At 37.1% G+C, this 23,069-nt stretch overlaps 1 protein-coding gene and 1 long non-coding RNA gene across 2 annotated transcripts in view; one reads left to right on the plus strand and one right to left on the minus strand.

Moving 5' to 3' along the window:
- The window catches only part of asic2 (acid-sensing (proton-gated) ion channel 2), an 862,844-nt gene that overhangs the window by 688,247 nt on the left and 151,528 nt on the right, over window positions 1-23,069 (minus strand). The gene's annotated exons all lie outside the window — the stretch shown is intronic.
- Window positions 17,368-18,279, plus strand: LOC115424122 (uncharacterized). Its single transcript, XR_003936052.1, has 3 exons — window positions 17,368-17,378; window positions 17,544-17,549; window positions 18,176-18,279. It is a non-coding gene; the product is annotated as an uncharacterized LOC115424122 (long non-coding RNA).

Here is a 23,069-nt window from a genome sequence, read left to right on the forward strand (position 1 = left end):
TCTGTGGTGGGAAATTAAATACACTACTGAGGATGCATGCCCATATGTGGCTCAAAGTGAACTCCTGGTTCCATGTGCATATGGGTGATTCAAGTTAGTAAGTAAATAAGTAATATTGATTATTTCATTACAATGGGACCCTTCACTGGGTTTGATGATGGATGGCTGCAGCAAAATGAGTAATGCATGGAACTTAGTAACTTTGACCAGGTCCATACTGTAGCAGTGATGACTGGGTCGGAGCATTTCCACAACTGCAGGTCTTGTTGGGTGTTTCTGGTCTGCAGTGGTTAGTACAGACCAAAAATAAATGGGCAAATAAATCCAATCCATGGATGCAGACTGTTTTTTGTTTATTTGTTTTTAGTTGTTTTGTTTTTTGTTTGTTTTTTTATGTATTCTATATTCTTTGTTTATTTTGTTCAGTGTCTTGATGATTTAGTTCATTTTGTTGACTCATGTTTGTTTTTTCTTAAGTTTTGTTAATTTTGTTGTACATTTTGTTCATTTTTGTCCATTTTCTTCATTGTGTTGACTAATAAGTTCAATTTGTTTATATGTGCACTAATTTTTTTTATCATTTTGTTGGTTAGTATGGTCAGCATTTATTCATTTTTTTTCAGCATGTTGATTTAGTGCATTTTGTTTACTATCATGTTAATTTTTTTTTTACTTTTTGTTAATTTTGTTTTACATTTTGGTCATTTTTGGTCATTTTTGTCCATTTTCTTCATTGTGTTGACTAATGAGTTCAATTTGTTCATATGTGCGTTCATTTTTAATGATTTTGTTGATTAGTTTGGTCAGTATTTATTCATTTTTGTTCATTTTGTTGACATTTGATCATCTGTGGGAGGTCATCACCATTTCTCCCTCATCAAAGTTGACGATTTTAATGAGATAATCATTACTATCACTTCACGTGTCAGTAGTCACAATGTCATGGCTGTTTGGTGTGAATGTATGTCCTTCTGCAACCTGAGAATAAATATTAATAAATATGACTTAAAGCACTATTCAGAAAGAGACTCCAACAGTAGAGGCCATGGACAAACTCATGTTGAGTTCATTCAAAATTTCACAAACACGGTCTTGTGTGCTTCATTCTGTTTTTCATTTTTTAATGAGCTGCAATAACAGAAAAAGTCTGACCTCAATCTGAGTATTGGTGCATGGTGATCCTATTAGAGCTGATTCATTTATTTATTTTTTAAATACAGTTATGTTATTACTCAAGCTGTATTTACCTCTATCACTCAAAATAACACCTTGGTCAGAATAAACAAAAAAAAGCATCATGCAACCACCTCAGTCAGAAGGAATTTTCAATTATTTAGAGAGGCGAAATGGAAAGCTTTAACAATCTGTTCATATGGAAAAAGATCAGGAAATAATATCTATGTAAATGCTTAATCCTGTGATTTCTCTCTGGTTGGAATGAGCCAGTTCTTTTGGTGAGAGTAACATTAGAGGACATGATGAATTTCCAGGAGGAACAAAAACACAGGCAGAAAATTAATGGTTACTCGATGCTTCGATGGTCGAGAGGTTGCGTTTGAGGAGATGAAAACTTCTGTTATATTTCCAACAGATAAGACTGACACTTCACAGCAGGTAGAGTCACTCTGCAAATGTACTATTCTGATTAAATGCTTTGGGGCAACAGATGAATGATTTCACACACACTGAAGAAATTCTGGCCATGTAGCCATAGCTGCTGTCAGTACGAACCCAGACTTTACATCAGGGAAGATGTACAGCCTCTAGAGTTGCTAACATGGGTACGAACAGTAAATATCCCTATTCTGACCTGCTCCAAGGCTGTCCTGTCCTGTCCTGTCCTCCTTAGGTCCCCATGAATCATCTAAAAGGTTTCCTCCTCATTTCTGAACCTCTGCAGACTACACTGTACGACTGACAAGTAAGCAACGCCTGAGAAGGAGAAGAAACACAGGAGCAAAGTGCACTCTGAACTACAAACTGAGAGAATGCATGAAAATGAGTAAAGCTCAAACTAAAGGAAGATGTGTTCTGAATAAAGAGGCCTGTTTTAACTAGGAATGGGAATCGAGAACTGGTTCAGTAGTTCAATTCCTAGGAATCATTAGTCTTTCTAGCTTAATGATTCCACTAATCTGTTCTGCAACATCATCACGTCAAATGCGTCATCATGTCATTTCCATATTGTGATGGAGAAGCCTCTAAAGTATGCTTGTATTTCACCAGGAAAGACGACACTTTTTGCAAACATTTGCAGAGCTTCCATTATGACAAAGTGGGAAATACCTCCAACATGAACACACCTTTATACACACAGCATCCAATTAAACTGCACCAATGGAACGTCTCTGACTGAAGGGGGGCAAAGCCTACAATAAGGTGTCGTGTGTCGCAGCCGCTAACATTAAACTCCTCCAGATTCTATTGATACTGTTAATGTTAGCACCATTTCACTGTGTCAGCCTGCTTTTACTATTGTTTATGAATAATCTACATGTCCTAAAATTACATTTAGATGACGATGAGGTACAGAGTAAGGGTGGGCAATACTGGGAATTTTGCTATCAATGCGATACCAACATCGGTACTTTTTACTTGAAATGTCATGATCATTGAATAATTTCATGATTTTGCCTTTAGTTAGTTCATTATGATTATGATAAAACACAGGACACAGATTTTAGGCAAATAAATATGTTTTTTATGAACCAACTACAATACAAAACAATTTAACAGTATAAGAATATAAAATAATTCCCCTAAATTTGTGGTGTTACCACAGTGGTGAATGACTTTATTGCACACATCACATGGGGCAGTTTCCTTGTCAGCTGCAGTGAATAAGCCCCACACAGCACTTCTCTTTCTCTCCACCATCACAGACTGCTCTCAGTCAGTGCTCTGACTCTCTGGAGGAGGGGCAAAGTGTGCCTGAGAGAGCAGCAGAGGGAGAGAGAGAGAAAGGTGCGCTGTTTGCACAGACAGACTTGGAGAGAAGCTGCACTCGCATGAACTCTGAGGAAATTCAAGTAATTTGCTGGATGTATAGAAGAGAAACTACAACAAAAGTATCGATCTCATCACACTAGTATCAATCCAATACCAATACTCTCCTTGGTATCGATACTATTGATATTTAGATCCATACGCCCTAGTTCAGAGGCTGCGGCAGTTAACTCTCACACTCCTTTATAACCCCTTTTATGAGTGTTGTTCAAATTTAGCTCAAAATGTTAGTGCATATTTGACATTTAAGAGTCGATACAAACAAAGCCATTTGTACTATAGTTTATTTCCTAATCCTATGAGAAACAAAAGGGAATTGAATCGATAAGTGATATCAATAATGGAACCCTTATTCGTATCAATTCCCATCCCTAGTTTTAACCGCGGTTGACAGGCTACATGACAAATACATATGCAACGTCTGCTGTGTTCCCCTGAACATAAGGCCTCCTAATGTAGCAGACACGGCATATCATTACTTCCTCCTTTTGCCTCCTTTGCACAGTCTGCCAGCCCCCGCGACTGTCACCAACCCCTCAACCTTCCATCTGCTCGCCAGTTCACTCAGAGACTCAGATAGAGGAGCAACCAGGGATGGGATTCGAACACCCAGAAAATATGCTGTGAACACACGGCACAGAGGCAGAATTCTCCAGACTGAACTCTACTGTGTGATGCTCAGATGCACAGCGTTCTATCAGAAAGAATAGGAATGTGTTAGAGTCATTAAAATGGCTGTGAGTGGCTTTTAAGGGTTTCAAAACAAAAAAAGACTCACAGCAGAATATTTGGTATGTTAACACCTTCACCAACCTGTCATTGATCATCCAAGTCAATAACACATTCTGAAACTGACAAGGTCTCAACCCATTTTCACTCCTGGAGCTGGTCTGTTTTTTTTTATTCACTGAGTTAATATGTAGATGGCTCTCAGCAAAGTTTATGAATTTACTTTGCTTACATGATTCATTTGAAGTTAGTTTATGTTTCATCAGCCTCAGTGTTCTTGATAGCCTTGGGTCTGGTTGATTTAATGAAACCAAGGAACATTAAAAAAAAAACAAAAAAAAAACAAAAAAACAAATCAAGGTCTGAACCAAACTGAATTTGAAGAATTGTTACACCTGGAATCGGTCAAGCGTTTGTTTCACAGCACCAGAAAATGTATAAACAGTCAGTTATGTTCTTGTTTTAAATGTCAGAAACTGATGTAGAATGCTGGCTGCAATTTCTTTTATCAAAAGATGATGTGGTTGAATTGACTTTTTAATTCAACCACCATTTCAACAGCCCTAGGGTTTCATGTCTAACATAGAAAGTAAGATGCACTGAGCAACATTTTGACATTTCTATTTGTAACTTGACTTTACATGTAGATGGGTAATAAAAAAAAATCCTTAAATCCAATGTTCTATTTCATATTTCATTGCACTGGAAAAATGTTACTGAAGAACTTAAAGGGGTTCTATGTAGTAATGATATTCCACCAATGCTATGTATCCACAGACTGTGTTGCTCACTGAATAAAATATAAAGCTCATTGTTTCCATGTATCTGTATTGTGGCATCATCAGGTTTTCTTCTATAAACTAAAACTCATACCTGCTTATTTTGATAGTCAGTCAAAAAAACACAAAACCACAAATCACCTCCGTTTCTGTATAGTTTGTGTTTTCAATAGCTGCACTACAGACATGTTCACCTCCTCAATTTTCACCCAAAATACTTTTAAATCTTTCATTTATCATTTCCAGAGCAGGCTCCATCAGCTCTAAACCAGACAGAATAATGTTAGAAATAACCCAAACCACGTGCATGTCAATTTGTATGGGTCTAATACAATCACATAACCACTGTTTGCTGAAATAGAAGAAGTTATTTACATAAGAAATTTTACTTTACAAGCTACAGACATGGCAGATTCACATGGGACTGATCATCCTTATACTTAGGTAATACTAGTCCAGACCCAGTAGAGTTCAAAACCCAGCATTTTTTACAGGATTTTACATGATTGACTTTATTGAGCCCTAATGAAGGACTGAAACATTTTAAGTTAAGTTTACCTGCTTTTATTAAGCAATAGGGGTTATAAAGGTACAGAAAAATTTCAGTTCGGTACGTTTTCGGTACAGGGGTCTTCGGTTCAATACATTTTTTATATGTTTTCGGCACAGTGAAGGAGACGGAAGGGGGTGGAGGTGCTCCGTAACTACCTGTGGGACTCGGGACATTTGTACACAATATTGTTCAGTCATTTATGCATTAACAGTCACCCCACATGTCATGTATTTTTGTATTTTTGAATGTTCAATGTTCGTTTATGGGAAACACTGTAATTTACAGTGTTTTTGAACGCCTCATAGTACTCCCTGAGGTGCTGTGAAAATGACTTTACAGTAACACTGCAGCAGAGGCACGATGAAGGAGAAGAAGAGCAGGTTCACTTGATTTTGCCAGTTTGAGTTAAAAAATAAAAACCTATTTGCTATAAAGGAACACGTGGACTATTTTGTGCCACAAAGCTGCAACAAATCAAAAACCGAGAGTGAAACTTAACATGCTTCGAACGTCCGCCTCTGTAATACTCTCTGTTGTCATGTTTTTTTTTGTTTTTTTTCTTTACAGCGACGCTGAGAATTTGCCGCTGCTGAATGTATACAGAGGAAACCCTGCACATGGGTTCTGCTTACGTCCACCCTGCTTCCTAAGTGTTTGCATTCTTCACATAGGCTACATGTATTCATTCGGTACACCTACGTATTGTATCGAAGGCCCTGAACTGAAACGGTTCGACACAAACGAGTGCACCATTACACCCCTATTAAGTAATGAAGTGTGAAATATGGCAACAAAAACAAAATGAAACAGGAAATAACAATGGGATTGGTTTTCTTACAATATGGCATTTTAAATAATGGTACTGTCCCATTTTTGGCATGTTTTGACTATTTGCCCAAATGATTAATAACCCATTTATTGAAATAATGTCTAACACTATAATATGTACTGATCTCCAGTAGAATATGAGATTTTGGTTATATCAGACGCCACAATTTAAGACTGAATCTGTTAACAAAAAATATACCTTCATCATACAAAAAAAAGCTGCAAACTGTAGGCACAGAGCACTGGCACCCTTCCCTTCCAGACAACTGTAGATATTACTGAGGTACAACAGGGAGCTGCTCTGCCCTTGGCATGAGGCGTATGCAGTGCAGCCCACAGTGACAGAGGACAGAGTGGGAAGATGTATAGCTGAAAGGCTCAACGAGTAGGAGACAAGGATGTTGAGGGCAAAGGTTTAAGTGATGTTAAGAGAGCAGAAGATAAAGGAGTCTCTTATGGATGAAAAGGAAATGAGACACAAAAAAAAAAGACTGGGGGAAACAAACTGACTGATGGGAGGTGGAGGAGAGGGGGGTTGTGGGTATTGCAGTGCCAGCTGATGATGGATTTGCACACGCTCTAGTCAGTTGGTAATGGGAGCGTGTGAGCTGTTAGTGCATGACTCAGTGCTGAGGGGTCACATCGAGGCCACGCATGAACAACGCAGCACCTGGAGCCAAAGTACGCCCCATATTCATCACTATGCCAATATATGTCTGTAAGCCAAAGTTACAGATTGGAATAACCTTCATACATGATGCCTTTGAATCAATAAAAAATGCATAAAATGTGATAAATGTTTCCTTCAGCCTGAATGAAATCTTAACACACAGACTCCAGCAGAGAATCAAGCTGCTACTGATAATCAGATAATATTCCAGACAAGCTAATGGATGGAAAAGAGAAGTAACGGAAGAGGAAAAGCCTCCGATATGAAGGATGAAACTGACAAACAGGGAGGGGTTTGTTCACAGACGAAGACCTGAGTCCTCTATCTGCTGGCCAGTGTACTCGGTAGGTCAGTTAAAAATAGTACAAGTCTCCACAATTGAGGCTAATCTTTGCAGATGGGATATGTGCAGCACAGCAGTGGGAGCAGCAGGGATGAAGGTAGTCCCACGCCACAGTAACACACTATGTAAACCCTCACACAAACACACACAGTTCCCTTTCCAAGCTGTTTGCCTTTACCTCAATACACTCTGGTTTCTCAAGTCATTTCCCACTTTGATTCATCTTACTACACACATGCAGGGGTAAAAGGAGTTGCTAAGCAACTTCACTCCACACATCCACTTTCCTGCTGGTTTTTACCCCCCTTCCAAATATATCCTTCCTCTGTGCATTCCCTAGTCCCCCTCTGTACAAACACACATTATCTAATACTGAAAAGCTGCTTCATTCTGCAGCATTTACGATTGAAAAGTACAAAGAAAAATCTGGGTTTTCATAGTGAATTTGGACCAAATTCCACTGAAAATATAAACATACCAGGAGGATTTCTTACATCGGTGTTGACCTTGAATACTAAAGAAATGCTATCAGGCATAATAAAAAAAGACACAGTCACTTTCCTGCCCACCAAAGGGTTCAAACCAGTGCACGGGATGAATTCAAAAAAATGTAAAAACATTAGTGGTGTTAAAATCATTTTAGATCAGTGGCCACATATAGACTCATATGATCTCAAATATGTCAGACCAGTAAAATACTATCATAAATATTCATAAATAATAATATTTATAGAGTTGTATAGTTAAAATTGTTTTCCTCTATATTTTAGAGTAAAAAAAATGTAAGATTACTGGAAAATATTTAGATTTACAAACTATCCTTTCACAAAAAATGTGAATAACCTCAACAAATATGACCAACCTGAAATGTCTTAAGAGAAGTAAGGGCGTTTTGGTTTAAGTTTAATAATCTGCCTGTTACTAAATGTTTTGTGTCTTTGTGCATCCATTGTGATCTGTAAGTTGTAATGCACATCTGTAAATAAGAAGCAGAGACATAATATTCAAGTTACAGTCGTTTAAACAAAATAAATAAATACATTTCAGGTTTTTTGTGTTTTGTGTCTTATGTAATTTCATTATTTTCACTCTGAAACATCGATAATAGATTAGACTTGACCTTATCACTAGGTTATTATGACATCATATTGGGCTGTATGTGGCCCCTGAACTAAAATGACTTTGACAGCCCTGCTCTATCAGGTCAGAGGGATGATCCTGTAGGTTTTTCTTGAAAAAAGCAGAGTGAGGAAGATGGAATCAAGAGTGACAAACCCTGTATTGCAGTTTCTTGGAGAGCTTGAGTGTGTTGCTGTTCTGTTACTGTTTTTTTTTTTTTCTTCTTTCCTGTGTTCCTGTTTCCTAAAAAAGCCGAGAGCTATAGTGATCAGCGTGTCCCCAGCATGGACCCATTCAGTTCTTTTTCACCGGACCTGCTGCAATTTATCAGTAATTTGTAAGGACACAGTGTCTTTTTCTATCCTGTCCATGTTGTCCATCAAATCATTTAGTCATTTTGGTGACAGAACACAATACCAAAAATATTCAGGATTTTCCCAGTAAACTTGCTAGAGCTTATCAGTTATGTGTTGTGATACCTTATCTGTACAGTGTGCATGAGTTGCAATTGGTAAATAAGTTATGTATATAGTTGTAGACTGACTCAAGGTGAAGGTTTGTTAAGATTTTATCAACACTACTACTCTTACTGATGCCGCTTATAGTATTTTAATGGTATTCTTATCTCTTTTTTTAGGTTAAACCAGTGGTTCCCCAACTTTTTTGGCCCCGTTTTAACATTACAAATTTCTGGCAACCTCATACATTCAAAACGGAGAGTTTTTTGTTTTTTTTTTACTAAAATTAATTTGTTTTTGATGATGTAATAGTTTGCTATACTATTTTGCAAATAAATGTTAATTTTAGACGACATTTAGTCTATATAATGTATATTATTATGGATGGAGGCAGAAAAGCCAGGTGTAGATTACTGCACAAAGTGAGAATTTTATTTTCCTTGGTCAGGATATGTACAGTCAGTCCAGCTTGGATTTACAAGGCTGACAATTAATACTGAACAAACAATAACTCCAACTATTAATTATGAAAGAGCTGCAGCATCTGAAACCGACCACAATGAACATTTGAAAGATAAACAGTACCACAGTGCTTCAGTTTCAGCTTCACAGTTTGTCATGTATTGTGGTTGTCTCTCTCAACTCAACATATATTTTTATTAGTAAGTTGTTGTTTCGTTTAGTTTTTGTTTTTGTTTTTACTAGAAATTTCAGGCTACCCTACGTGGGGTGCTGATCCTAAGGTTGGATAACACTGAGTTAAAGTTAAAATGATAACAGAATTATTTGTTTTAATTTCTCATTTGTAGGCTTATATAATAGATATAATTAATATTTTTAGTGGGAAAACATGACAGCATTGTTTTGACATAATCACCATCATAGACTTTGATTTTGTTATGACTAACGTGAAACCAACACAGAAAAAAATCTTTCACTCATCATTTTCAAACTGCATGCAGGACCATCAATACTTGGACAGCGCGATGGTTTTTCCTGCAGCCTCCTCATCTCTAAATCCTCCTGCTCTGAACTATGATTTCACATTAAATCTATGAACAAACCTAAATAGAAATAATCAGCAGCTACTGGTCACTTTTAATCATGTATCATGTATTTGTGCTGCTGGCATAACAGTACATAAGGTCAAGAGGCAGGGAGATGAACCATGAACTGAACATTCAACTGTTCGTTTCTCTGCCTGTATTATTATATTATATTAGTATGCACTTTCACTAGGTTTTGTGACAGGTAGCTCATTTTTTCGCCCAGATTTGCAAAGCACTTGCTGCATTAGTGTCAGTGAGTGAAGTGGACACTTTCCATTTAGATTTTGGCAAACACCGGCCAATGCCTGTACGTCGACACAAAAATACATCACACGCAATCTTAGAAACAAAGTTAGTGAAACAAATTTCCCCAAACCACTTTTATACTGCTGCAATACATTAAATTAAATTCAAACAACTTTATTTGTTCCCATGGAGGCAATTCAAAGCAAGAGGAGCAGTTGCAATACATATACTCAGATGTCAGCACATTCAGTCAATGATACAAAGGACTAAGATTATAAAAAAAAAAACAGAATCCCCCCCCCCCAATAAATTGGTTATCAGCCAATATCTCAGATACTGGCTCTTTTTTAGCCCAGGGATTAAAGCAAAAATTTTTCATCTGACTGAAAATTTTCTTCTGGTCAAAATCATTGGCCACTATTAAAAATGATGCAATACAATACTACTATAGTGTACAAGTTTATATAGTCAAATTCGGCAATACTGTAAAACACACTGAATGGGAGAGTGTACAGGTGTAGAAGATTAGTAACATGGATAGAAAAAATGTCATGAGTGGTATTGGTGGGGGGTCTGGGGGTCCTCCCCCAGAAAATTTTTAAAGCTTCAGGTCAATTTTGGTGCTCTCTGGTTAATTCTAAAGGGTATGAAAACCTTTGAAGCAAGTGAAAATAATAACTAGAAGAAAACCTTACTGCAAAAAATGAGTGAAAAACTTCTCATTTAACAATTTAGGAACTCCTAAAACATAACTCCAACTCCAACAGCACATGAATTTTGGGGAAAATGTCTGTGTAAATGTAACCCTAACCAAGCAATCTCTTATTTTTTCTGCTTTTTGGCACTGAAACCAAATGTTTCAAGCTTGGTCATTCCGGATGTACACTTCTGTTTTTTTCCAGTAGTTCCCACTTCAGCACCTTCCTCTACAAACGTGTCCATGATGTCGTATATGCTAGCCAAAATAATCTGCATGTCGTCAAACCTGCGTCCACAACCCCCTCCCACCAATATCATGTTCTCTTTTGATTGGAAGAAATTACGTCAACTGACATTACGTCAACTGAAACAGAAATTATATTCCCTTACAGATACTCTCTGAGGGTTTTTAAAATACAGTGGCTTTGCAAATACCAAGGGTGTTACTCATTCATTCAATTTTATCTTCGTACTGTACCACACAGATAGAAATAAGATGCTAAACGTGTCAAAATAAAGCACTTATGCAGTCGGGCGCGTAACCGCGTAAGGCCGCGGCGCGCACAGCCGCATGCACGGGAAGGGCACATACACACAAACACACACACTAGTCATATACCGGCAAGAGGAGATAAGCTATGAACCCAAACACGAAGGTCCATGTAGATCAGTTCTGTCTTCTTCCCTTTTCGCTGTGGTTCTTTCACAATGAAAGCTACTTGTTAGCACTAAACTAAAGTTAGCGTCTGGAGGCTGAACTTCGGAAAAGCTGAACTTGTCCATGTGTTTCTGAGGCACAGAATGAGCAGCGTTTCCTTCCAAAGAGAAGTAGTCATCAATCTCTCCTCCCGACATAAAAATGAAGAAGTCATCTTATTATCATCACTGTTAAACCTATCAGCCCCCTGTGCATGGCGTGCCTGTGTTAAACACCTGCAGACCGGAGTGCTGCAGATTCAGGACAGGATCGCGGTGCCGACTGGACTCCGGGAAACACATGGGGAAGTTACTTCAATATGACTTTTTCCCCCCTCAATTTTTCCATTTGACGGAAATCCGTCGTGGTGACAGAGAACTTTAATCCCTGTTTTAGCCCTCAATATTGGCCAACATTGGCCCCAAAAATCCCATTTCAGTCAGGCTCTAATATACCTATAATACATATATATATATATATATATATATATATATATATATATATATATATATATATATATATCAGTATTTACAGTATTTACATGTGTTACAATGGAAACTCAAAGTATACTATGTACTGGATGATAAGAAATAGAACAAAGATGCAGTGAATGAGAGAAAATACGAGACTTATTTTTCTCTTTCTCTTTCTCTGGTCCTGTTGGGAAAACCAATAATGTCAGAGCTTAATGATAAACCAGTTTTCAATGCGTCTAGCCCAGGGCCTGTCTAGTACCATGTTTTAGTACCCATCCAGACACAAGACCAACTCATCCTGTTCCTTCTATCAGCATCACTTCATCAATAAACACCAGTGACTTAGTTCTACTGCAGACAAACATGTCCATGTCATAACACTGTCCACCACACTGGACACATGATGTGGTCTGATCTGGATCATGAGCTGTTCATTTCCTTGCCATCAGTCTGGAACAAGTTCATCATGGTTTCATCTGTCCAGAGAATCTTATTCAGCAACTGATCAGGTTTTTTTTTTTATGTTTGCTGTCAGATTTACTGTGTCCTTCCTGTTCCTGTTGTTGAGTGTTACCAGTGGTTTGCACATTGTGGTTAACCTTCTTTATTTACACTCATGAAGACAGCTTATAATTATCGACTTCAATAAGGACACGTCAACATCCTCCAGTGTTTTCTGAAGTTCAATGTTGTGAAAAGGTTTTTCTTCACCAACAAAACCATTCTGTAATCATCCACTGAAGTTGTCCTCCATGGTTTTCAAGGCCTTTTGGTGTTAATAAACTCACCAGTGGATTCTTTCTTTTGATCAATGTGCCATATTGTTGATTTGGCCACTCCAAAGGTTTTCATCATCTCTTTGCTTGAATTATTTTGTGTTTTCAGCTGAATGACCCCTCCTTCACATGTATCAATAAGTCGTTGAACCTCATATTGAGTTCCAGTGAAGAGCTACCAAATGTAAATTCAACATTTGGAAGAAACTCCAGACCTTTTATCTGCTTCATTTGTCATAGAATAACCTGGAAAAAATACACATATGGACATGAAGCTGCTTGTCAGTCAGTGATTAATGCAATATTTTTTGTTACATTCCCTTGAATTAAAGTAGAAAATCTACACTTCAGCCACATCTTGAAAGTTTCATTTCAGATCCACTGTGATGATGTACAGAAGCACAATTACACCTGTCCAGATTCATATGAACCTGAGGGCATGTGAATAATTAGAACATACAAATTAAGACAGTAACCAGTGAGACTAGAAAGTGTGAAAAAGCAAATACGTAAAGTTTCAGAAAGTAGAAATTCAATACACAGATATTATTAAGAGTCCACATTCTGTCTTTATGCCCTCAAGGCTTCAGGTTTCCACGATGTACTTCTAAAAGTTATACAGCAGATAACTTTTTTTTTTTTTTTTTGCAGTCACAAATGCAGCTGGTAGATTTTTGTTGAGCATAAAGAAACTTTCTCCCTACAGCAGATGAATGTGTGAAATCCCTCAAAGGGTCAAACTGCACAGACATCATTCTGCACAGAAAAAGTCAGATTACAGTGAATGAACACTGAACAGTAACTTGAGCGGAAGAGGGCTTCAAGTGTTACAACTTGAATCAACTTTACAGCAGCAGCTTTCATTCTAAAATAAAGCTTTGTTGCAAATTTCATCGAGAGAGAATATATTATACATCATCTCCGCAGGCCGACTCTTCAGATTTACTGTACTGCTATCAAAAGTCTAAGATCTATTTCAAAGGCTCATTTTAAGAAACTGCATTTCCTAAAACACTCATAGAAATACTCTGAAATTCAGAATAACAATCTTAGTGTGTTATTAGAAGACACAACAAGAATGTATTACTTTTGTGAAATTTTTCCACATTTTACATTATCACGTACAAAATCAAGATTAATGAAGTTACCATATTTGGTTCCTTGCCCGTATATGGTAAATTTGAAAATAAATAACTAAATCCAAGAAGTACAGGTTGGGGAAGCAAAATTTACAATATTTTGAGGCAGGGATTGAAAGACAGTGTATGACCACTTTAGTTTATTGAAAGTCATGAGAATTTATTTGCCACAAGAAAATTGACATAATAGAAAATGTTTTTCTTCTATGTGTCCTCCTTCTTTCTCAATAACTGCCTTCACACACTTCCTGAAACTAGCGCAAGTGTTCCTCAAATATTCGGGTGACAACTTCTCCCATTCTTCTTTAATAGTATCTTCCAGACTTTCTCGTAATAGTTTTGCTCATAGTCATTCTCTTCTTTCCATTCTAAACAGTCTTTATGGACACTCCAACTATTTTTGAAATCTCCTTTGGTGTGACGAGTGCATTCAGCAAATCACACACTCTTTGACGTTTGCTTTCCTGATTACTCATATGGGCAAAAGTTTCTGAAAAGGTATGGATAATAGTGTTAGGTATGATTATGACATCAATATATGTTTGGTTTCAAAACAACTGACGTAGTGCCTGCTGAGAAAAAACAACTAAATGTTCATTGTAAATTTTGCTTCCCCACCCTGTATATTTTAAAAATTCGACAGAAACACTGGGGGTGCACTGATACCAGTATCAGGTACCGGTCCAATACCGAGCACGTGTACTTCTACTCATGCTCGTAAAAGTGCTCAGATGCAAACACACCGATACCACTTTACGGCTGTGTGACTTTCAAAGACAGTAAGTATGCGGCGAAGGAGTAATGTCAGCAGTGTTGAGATTTTTCAAAATAAATGACAGTGACAAAGGTAACACTGACTGCAAGTTACGTTAAAGACACAGACAGATACGGGTGGAGTGTTCTGTCCGTCTTTAGCAAATATTCCGTATGTAATTCTGTCCGTTTTCCGGGTGCTTGTAGATGCATAACCAGTACCACCGGGAACCGTGGAGGTAGCGCATTTTTTCAAAGAGCGACTGTGTGAGTTGGTGAAAAACTACTGACATATTTATGACAACTACCCTCATCAATAATAACATTAGCATCCACTTTAGTATCACCTCTGTTATCAGCATGTTTGTTATTATTTACTTTCTTCTTCTTCTCATAAAAACTTGTATGTATCTTTATTTAGGCAGGATGGTGCACATTAATGACCACATTTATACATTCCATCTCAGTACAAACATGTAAATATGCCGGAGTTAGCGTCAGTGCTAATTTTCATCCGCAGTCCCCACTTAATAAATAAATAAATAACAGGGATCTGTGCAATACGAAGCAATAACTTTACTCTTCTTTGTGGTATTTGTCCAGTATGGTTAATTAAGAATGGCAGCCCTCTGGTGGATTGATTGAGAAACACTCATTCCAATGCATTAACCCTTTCATGCATTGTGGTCACTCCAGTGGACAGTTCTTCTCCAGCTGTTCTCTTGTATATTCATAGGTTTTGTTGTTTTAGTTCCATATGAGCCAACACAGTGGACACTTATGCAACATTCCATAATACACTGCAATTCATACCATTACTGTAACTTTGCTGTTCTTGATAAACCTGATCTGCAGTAACATGTTTAAGTGTAAATCAGTTGTTATTTGTTAGACAAAAAGTGTTTTTTGCATATTATATGAGGTAATAACTAGCATTGGAGTATGGTAAAATGTGAGAAAACATCAAATTAGCAGCCTTAAAAATGTTTTTATTTCATTGTTTTCATTTTACTTTCTGATATTGGGTTTTAAATACATATTTCTTTACTTAAAAAATTAAATGCATGGACATTTTTGTAACTCCATGAAAAAAAAAAAAAACTCGATCACAATTTTTTTTTTATGCCTAAGGAGGTATAAAAACACTCCAGAAAAAAAAAATCTTGACTAAGTTTCTCATAATTCATGCATGAAAGGGTTAAATGTCAGTTGCAGCACTTTGTTCCAGCCAGACTAATGACAATGACAATAAAGCAAATTTTCAAAAGTAACTAACCACTGTAATGGTAACATTAAGTATTCATATCAAATGTAAATACTTGTACTCTGTCTGGAAAAAAGTAGTTTCAGTGCATCCCTAAAAAACACATGTAAGGTGACAGGAACATGTATTTCAGAATATTAGAGCATCACTTTTAGAGCATTAGACCAACAAAAGTGCTGATCCAGACATTATCCCTTTGAACATCATTCCTTACATTAGTACCATTACTTCATGGTACCTAACAACGCAGGTCCACTCACTGTTCATGCAGAGGTGGACCTAACAGACCCTGTAGACCACATTGGACCTGAGATTGTAGATTCTACCTCCTCACTATTCATGTTGATGTCACTCTTGTGATGTGCATTGAAATTACCAAAAAATAGTCACTTACCCGATAAAGGGTTAACCCTTTCATTCATAACGGCCACTGCAGGGGACAGTTATTCTACAGCTGTTTTCTTGTATATTCTTGGGTTTTGTTGTTTTAGTTGCATATCAAGCAACACAGTGGACACTTATGCACCATCCCATAATACACTGCTATTCATACCATTACTGTAACTTTATAGTTCTTCATAAACCTGATTTGTAGCAAAATATTTGCTCATTGTTAATAGACTGCAATTAACAGATTTTTTTTTACGAAAAGTTGTTGTGTTTTGTTGTTTTTTGCATATTATTTGAGTGAGTAATAACTACTATTATAATATGTTAAAATGTGAGAAAACGTCAAATTATCAACATTAAGAAAAATATTTTATAGTTTTCACACAGTGTGACAGTAAATGCATGTTTCTTTGCTTCAAAAATGAAATGCATGGTGTCCAGGTGAGTGGATATTTTCATAACTCCATGAAAAATAGGTTCATTAAAAAAAAAAAAAAAAAAAAATCACATTGTTTTTTTCATGCCTAAAGAGGAATAAAAACACTCAGGAAAAAAAAAATCTTGATCAAGGTTCTCATAATTCATGCATGAAAGGGTTAATTTTCTACCTATATAGAACATGTATAGCCACAGGATTTAAAGTTCTATATCTTAGCTTACACTTTTTTTGAGTTCTAGGTTATACATTTCCACTCTTTGCAGTTTCTAGTTGTAACAAGGGCCAAAGTACTGCTTCTACAGCTCCCTGAGCCTCTGTCTTCCTTTGGGAGCTCGGAGCATGAAATCCCCTACACTCTCAGATGGAAAAAAAAAGAAAGAAAAATCAATCTTTTATGTCATACTATACAGCCATTCATATAAATGGCCAGCTTGTTGAAAATGGTGTGGATGTGTTCAGTAGCAGCCCTTATAGAGATCTTTACAGAGATCCACACAGATATTATGAATTCTGTATTAACAATGAGATGAATGCCATGTGACAGCAAAGTACAAATGATAACAGTGCACTTATCTGCAATGCCGTGGCAGTAATTACGGGCCATTGGAAGGTATGTCAGAGACTCAGACTGACGACGTCTTTCCCTCAGGGCCATGCACCAGAATGTTTGAGTTAATTTCTAATTAGCAACCTCGACTGACTGCGAAATAACAGCCGATTTGGCCCGGTGTCCTCATAATGAATTCAATTACCAGTGAACGCAGAGTGGAATTAAAACCACATACAGCCAAGCCTCTGTGCCACAGCCGTGTCCCTGAGGAAGGTGGAAGAGTGAGATTACCGCATTAAAGAGGTCTAACTGCACAAAACGCTGCCGTATCGCCGCCACGCCATTCATTAGATTTCTAACACCATTCGTGATTTATCCTGTAATGGCTGTTTTGACAGTTTGAAGATGTGATAGTGTCGCCTCTTTTCCTCTAATTATCATGTCTTTGTTAAGATTATCTTTGAGTTTTCCACTGAACCGAAGCCGTAGACTGTCTGCAAGTGCGTTGATTACATATCAGTCATGTATATTTTAAGGTATCACGACAAGTATAAATAAAACATTACAGTGTTAGTTTAAGACATTAGTATAATTACCACATGCAAATTAGACTGTATTCACTGTTTGTGTTAGACGGTGCGACTCTGGATTAGACCTGGCAGTCAAATGTGCTGAAGTGCTTAATGGCACCAAACAAAGCTGAAACTTCTTCGCAGTGTCAGATGGAGAGGGGAACGGAGGGAGGACTGATGGGAAAAAAAATATCTCAGTCCCAACATGTTTATCCTCTTTGGCAAATGCAAAGAGAAAGCTGTGAGAGGGATCCTGTGGACATTCAGACCACCAACTGAACTGAAATCAGCCCCAAATGGGAACATTTTTAAATCCTGCTTAAAAACACTCCTCTTTTCGTGTGTTTATGAGTAAACGCTTTTCAGTTTTGTCGTTTAAATGTGTCTCTTTTAATTTTAATGTCTTGCTTTACTGTATTTTATTTTTAATGTTAATTTTAATGTATAATTTTAATATAATTAATGTCTTTCTTTTATTCTGTGAATGCATTTTAAAATCACGTTTTATCACTAATGATTTTATTTATGTTATTTACTGCAAAACATGATATACACATGGCAATATTCATGGTAAAATACTCTCAATTTAAAATTAACTGAAGTTTATTGCATTAAAACCCAGTCATGTGCTTCAGCAGAGGGGTCCGATCAAGCAGTAACGTGGACAAATGTTGTGTTCAACAGTCTCTGTCATGTAAACAGAGTAACGTATATGCATGTATTATACATATTTGAGTAGGTATTCAACAGCACTTTAACATTATGTGTAACAAAATTTGGGGAGATAAAATTTTTAGATGAAAAATGTCAAATTACTACTCGTAACATGTGGAGTTGAAACGGACATCAGTTTTTTAAGCTTTACGCAAACATTCCAAATGATGATTTCTCAACAGAAATTGATATAAAGTAAGACAAAACCTTTTAGATATTATGTTCAACTATGCTGAAAATAAATTTTGGAGAAAAATATTGAAATGTCTCTGTTTTACTGACATGAGAATGTGGTAATAAATGGACAGGTTGCCATAGTAACACGTGGACGACTCTTTACCATTGTATGCATCACCCAAAATGTATCAACAGATCATTACTGTCTGAAAGTTTGGCTCAAATATCTGAATAATAAGTTACTTGAAAATTCAAATTGGTATTTTTGTGGAAACACATGGACAGGGCTTTTTAAGCAACTCACAAATGTTCAAACTCATAAATATCAATAATATTCACAAAATAATGAAAATGTAATACTTGAAACTTAACAGTCATCTATATAATAAACAAACTGAATACATTTTTAAAAAATTTTAGATATAATTTTAGCGTCAAATTCGAGCTATGGCTATGATGTAAAAAGTGCAATTGATAAAATATTTAGCTAAAAAATGAGCCCACCTGATAAATGATGTGTGCAAATTTACTTTTTCATGTTGGTGTTACCATGTTTCATGTTAACCAGGAGTAAAAAAGTGATTCCAAATAATCTAAAACACTTCAGAGGTGAAGTGTGCACTGCTGAAATGTCAATAAAAATAATTCCTCAGTGGAGAGAAGAACTCCAGGAAGTACAGTCGGCCAAAGTTGATGCAGAAGTCAGATTATAAACTCAGGTAGATGTTTCCAACACAGTCCACATACTCAGTTTTTACTCCTTGGCCTTATTATTTTTTAAATTTAATTTAATTTTTTATTTTTTTTTTAACTCAAATACCAGGTTTATTGTAACTAACACTGTGTGAACGTCTTTCGCTACTACAACCTATCAGCAGGTTTTTCATATTTTTAACTGGAAGAAAAGCCACAGCAGATGATTCTTTGTAGACCCAGGACCACACACATGCCATTAGTGGGAAAATCTGGAAAAAAATGTGTGATTATTTCATGACTTCAGCGCAAATGGCATGTAGCTGGATCATCAGCAGCTGACTGTGTACCATATTGTGCTAGAAATAAATAAATAAATAAAAGGATAAAGTCATGGTTGAGAAGGCAGAATCAGTGCCACTTGCATTAATGTGGAGATGAATTTTAGTCTCAAACTGAAATTACAAAATTATTGTCACTCGCACATAAATATCAAACAAGTTAGTTCAAAATTAACATCGAGTCTGTAAACCCTTCACCACAGGATCACATTTAGAAAACTGGACCATCCTCATATCTGGAACACCCCCTTTTCCAATCATCCACATCGTCCGCTCGCTGACACAAAGCTATTTTACCCCATTATTTTTGATTCTGAAAGGCTAATTTACATGTTAACATCCTCAGTGAATGAAATGATAAATTACAAGTCCCTTAAATGTGACTGCAAAATGTGATACAATGTGATTTTTTATAATCACCCATATTCCCCTGAGACCCAGGAAAGTAAAAGTGTTGCCTTTTTTACATTAAATAACAGCCATGATTGGAAATAGTACAATGCAACAGTTTTTTTCAGATACATTTTTACTTTCTTGTCCTGTCCTTTGCAGTGGACAGGATTTTAGTTATTTATTTAAGCTATGAAACTCTTGCCCCCTACAGAGGACAAAAAATGCATTGCTGGATCTTGGGAGGATGTGTTGTTAAACAAAATACTAATAAAATAAAAACCTAAAGCCACACAATGGAACATTTGCCCCTACTTGTGTCTTTACTTAAAATGTTTTAGAGTCTGTTGGTTGTTTATTGGCAGTACTTTTTGCTTTTATCGAACTGAAGCCTCGTTTCCGGTTGGACTTTGCACAAAAATTCTAACACTTCTTTAATTTCATTTCTTTTGCTCTTTACGCTGCTGCAACTAGATAGTGTTAGCTTAGAAATGCAGTCTATTAATATCAACATATGTCCAACTCACAGCACTACAGCAAAGACTTCCTGTAAACACACACAAATCTTGCACGGACAACTTTTAGCTATACAGAAATTAAAGGAAAAAAATAAGTTTGCAGTTTTACTTTTAGTCTGAAAGTACATTTCTACTTTAACATGATCAAAACACATGACAGGCATTGTGGTGGAACAAAAAAATAGTGTCTACATTTCACACTGTAATCTAAAAACAAAATAATGATAACACGCTGCTTTCACTCCTATTTCTATATTTTATGCAAATCAGTCAATACATAAATGGTTGTCTGCCTGCTTGGCTGTGAGAAACAGCAATCATCACTCCATGGCCCATGGGCACAAGTGTGTAATGAGAACAGATCTACTGCAATAACACTAAATCTGTGCCTGAGCACACAGAGAGCCCTACATGCAGGTTTTCAGAAGCATTTTGCCGTGTGTTTGTATTCATCTTCCATTTTTCTCTGTGCGAAAATGAGGCCATGCGATGTGTGTGGGGCGGCATAGCGGAGGGTAAAGTGAAAGTGAAAGGGGGGGCTTAGAGGGCAGGAGGATGCTGGGAGAAAATGTTGTTTGTCCTTAAAGTAGTGCCAATCTGAATTTCAGATTCAGTATAAAGAGTAGCGACTTTTTTGATGAGTTGTTGTTGTCATTTGTCGTTTTTTTCCTCAAGCCACATCATACAACCAAGGTCAAACAGACTTGACTCATGCTCAACCTGGTTAAAATTCCTCACTGTGTGCTTGTTTACTCACTGCCTTTCAGCAAGACAAACAGAGAAGCATCATGGGATCGGTAGCACTCACAACATTTCAGAGCTGCAGGTGAACGGAGCTGTGGGATAGGAAAAAAAAAAAAAAGAGGAAGACGGAGGTGGAGTAAATTATGCTCCACAACACCACCATCAAAATCCCACAGGACAGCAGCCTGGGAGACGAGTGAGATTGAGAAAACGCCCCTGTGCCACCCACTACAGCTTCAGGCTCACACAAATGAAGTGGGGAGGAGGAGGAGGAGGACAAAGATGAAGGTTGAATCACGATGAAAGATGAAAGAGAAGGTAGACACGTTACGGGAAGAGCATGAACAGAACATGACATCATTTACTCCTTAGTAAAGTCTACACATGCAGGATGATGAATTACTGATGGAGCTCCGTGTTGACAGTACGAACCTGTGTCGACTCCGTGTTAGTTTTATGAAACACCGTCATTAAAGCTTCGCATCTAATGCTAACGTCAGAGCATGTCCTGAGACGGAGAAGCTAAAATTCAAGCCCGAGGCGCTGCTGCTTGACTGCTTTTCTGCTCAACCGGCAAAGCCACTGTGCTCCAGGTCGGAATCAGTGAATCAACACAGAGAGCGAACGGACAAACACAAGCCCCGGCTGCAGACCTTCAGGCCCAGACTGGGAGCTAAAAGAGCCTGGTATTTTGACAAGCTGAGGACAACCGACCCCAGGGGGACGCTCATCAAGGAGTTTTGTTTGGAGCTCAGCAGGACAGAGGCTGACACTTCAAACATCAAAAACCTGGTAAAAATCGAAGGCTGCCGACTAAAAACCGCACCACCAACAGCAAGATACAGCACGTCAGTCAAGTCCCGGCTGACAAAGAGAGGCAGAGTTTCTTTACTGTTCAGGTGTTTGGTGACAAAACAGCCCACACTGTTGATGCCTTTAGAGGCTTTTCCAAGTGCCGATAAGCTCCTCAAAGCCCGGGATAAACAAGGTTACACCACGGAGGCATTCACAAGCCCTGTGAGGGATTTGACAAGTAAAGCCCTGTTAAATGATTGAACATTTGATGCCACTACAGTTTTAATTATTACATTCAAACTGTTTTTCATTCTACAGCCCCATGGGGAGACGTGCGAGTGTGATGTTTTAGCTGACATTATTGACAGCGCCAAGAGAGGAGCTGCGTTAACACTCAACACACCTACACGGCAAAAAAATACTTTATATGTACAAGGAAAAGGCTTCCAACCTAAACACAATCTTAAAACGGTATGAACAGATATATTTAACATTCACTCTGGAACTAAGGCTGTGCTATGTGATGATGGTATCTGGTTCCATATCATGCTCTGTTTTTTGTATTAGCATGAAAAGTCATTTAAAAGTCAATTCCAGAGTAATTTCAACATAATACAAAACAATGGATTAGACGATAACAGACCTTTCTTTTTAGAAAACCCTTTTTTGGTTGATTGTACCTGTTTTGTTTTTTTTTGTTTTTAATTATATATTGTGGCTGTTTTTGTAGCTGTTTCTGTATTGTGCACTTGTCAAATGTCAAATGTAAAGTGCAATACAAAACAAATTTATTATTATTATTATTAGATGTTTCATTCATATAAAAACAAATTACGATCACAAAACAGCAAAAATTAGACAAAATTCATCGTCATCGCTTCATATCGCGTCCTGTATTTTGGTTCATCTGTCTTGTTCAATGAGATTTTAGCAATAGAGAATAATACTTAAATACTTCTTATTAATACTTAAATAATACTTATTGTTGGATCTGCTTAGTGTTAGCTTAGCGCTCAAAGTTTGTTTTATTAAATTATTCATGACATACAGTTGCGGCAAAAGTTATTAGACCATCAAAAGTCATCAAAAACAATGGTTATGCAATCAATTACTAACTCCTGTGTGTATCATGTGACTAAAACAGACAGGAAAGAAAACATGG

This window comes from Sphaeramia orbicularis, chromosome 8 (genome assembly GCF_902148855.1).
Source record: "Sphaeramia orbicularis chromosome 8, fSphaOr1.1, whole genome shotgun sequence".
Classification (NCBI taxonomy): Eukaryota; Metazoa; Chordata; class Actinopteri; order Kurtiformes; family Apogonidae; genus Sphaeramia; species Sphaeramia orbicularis.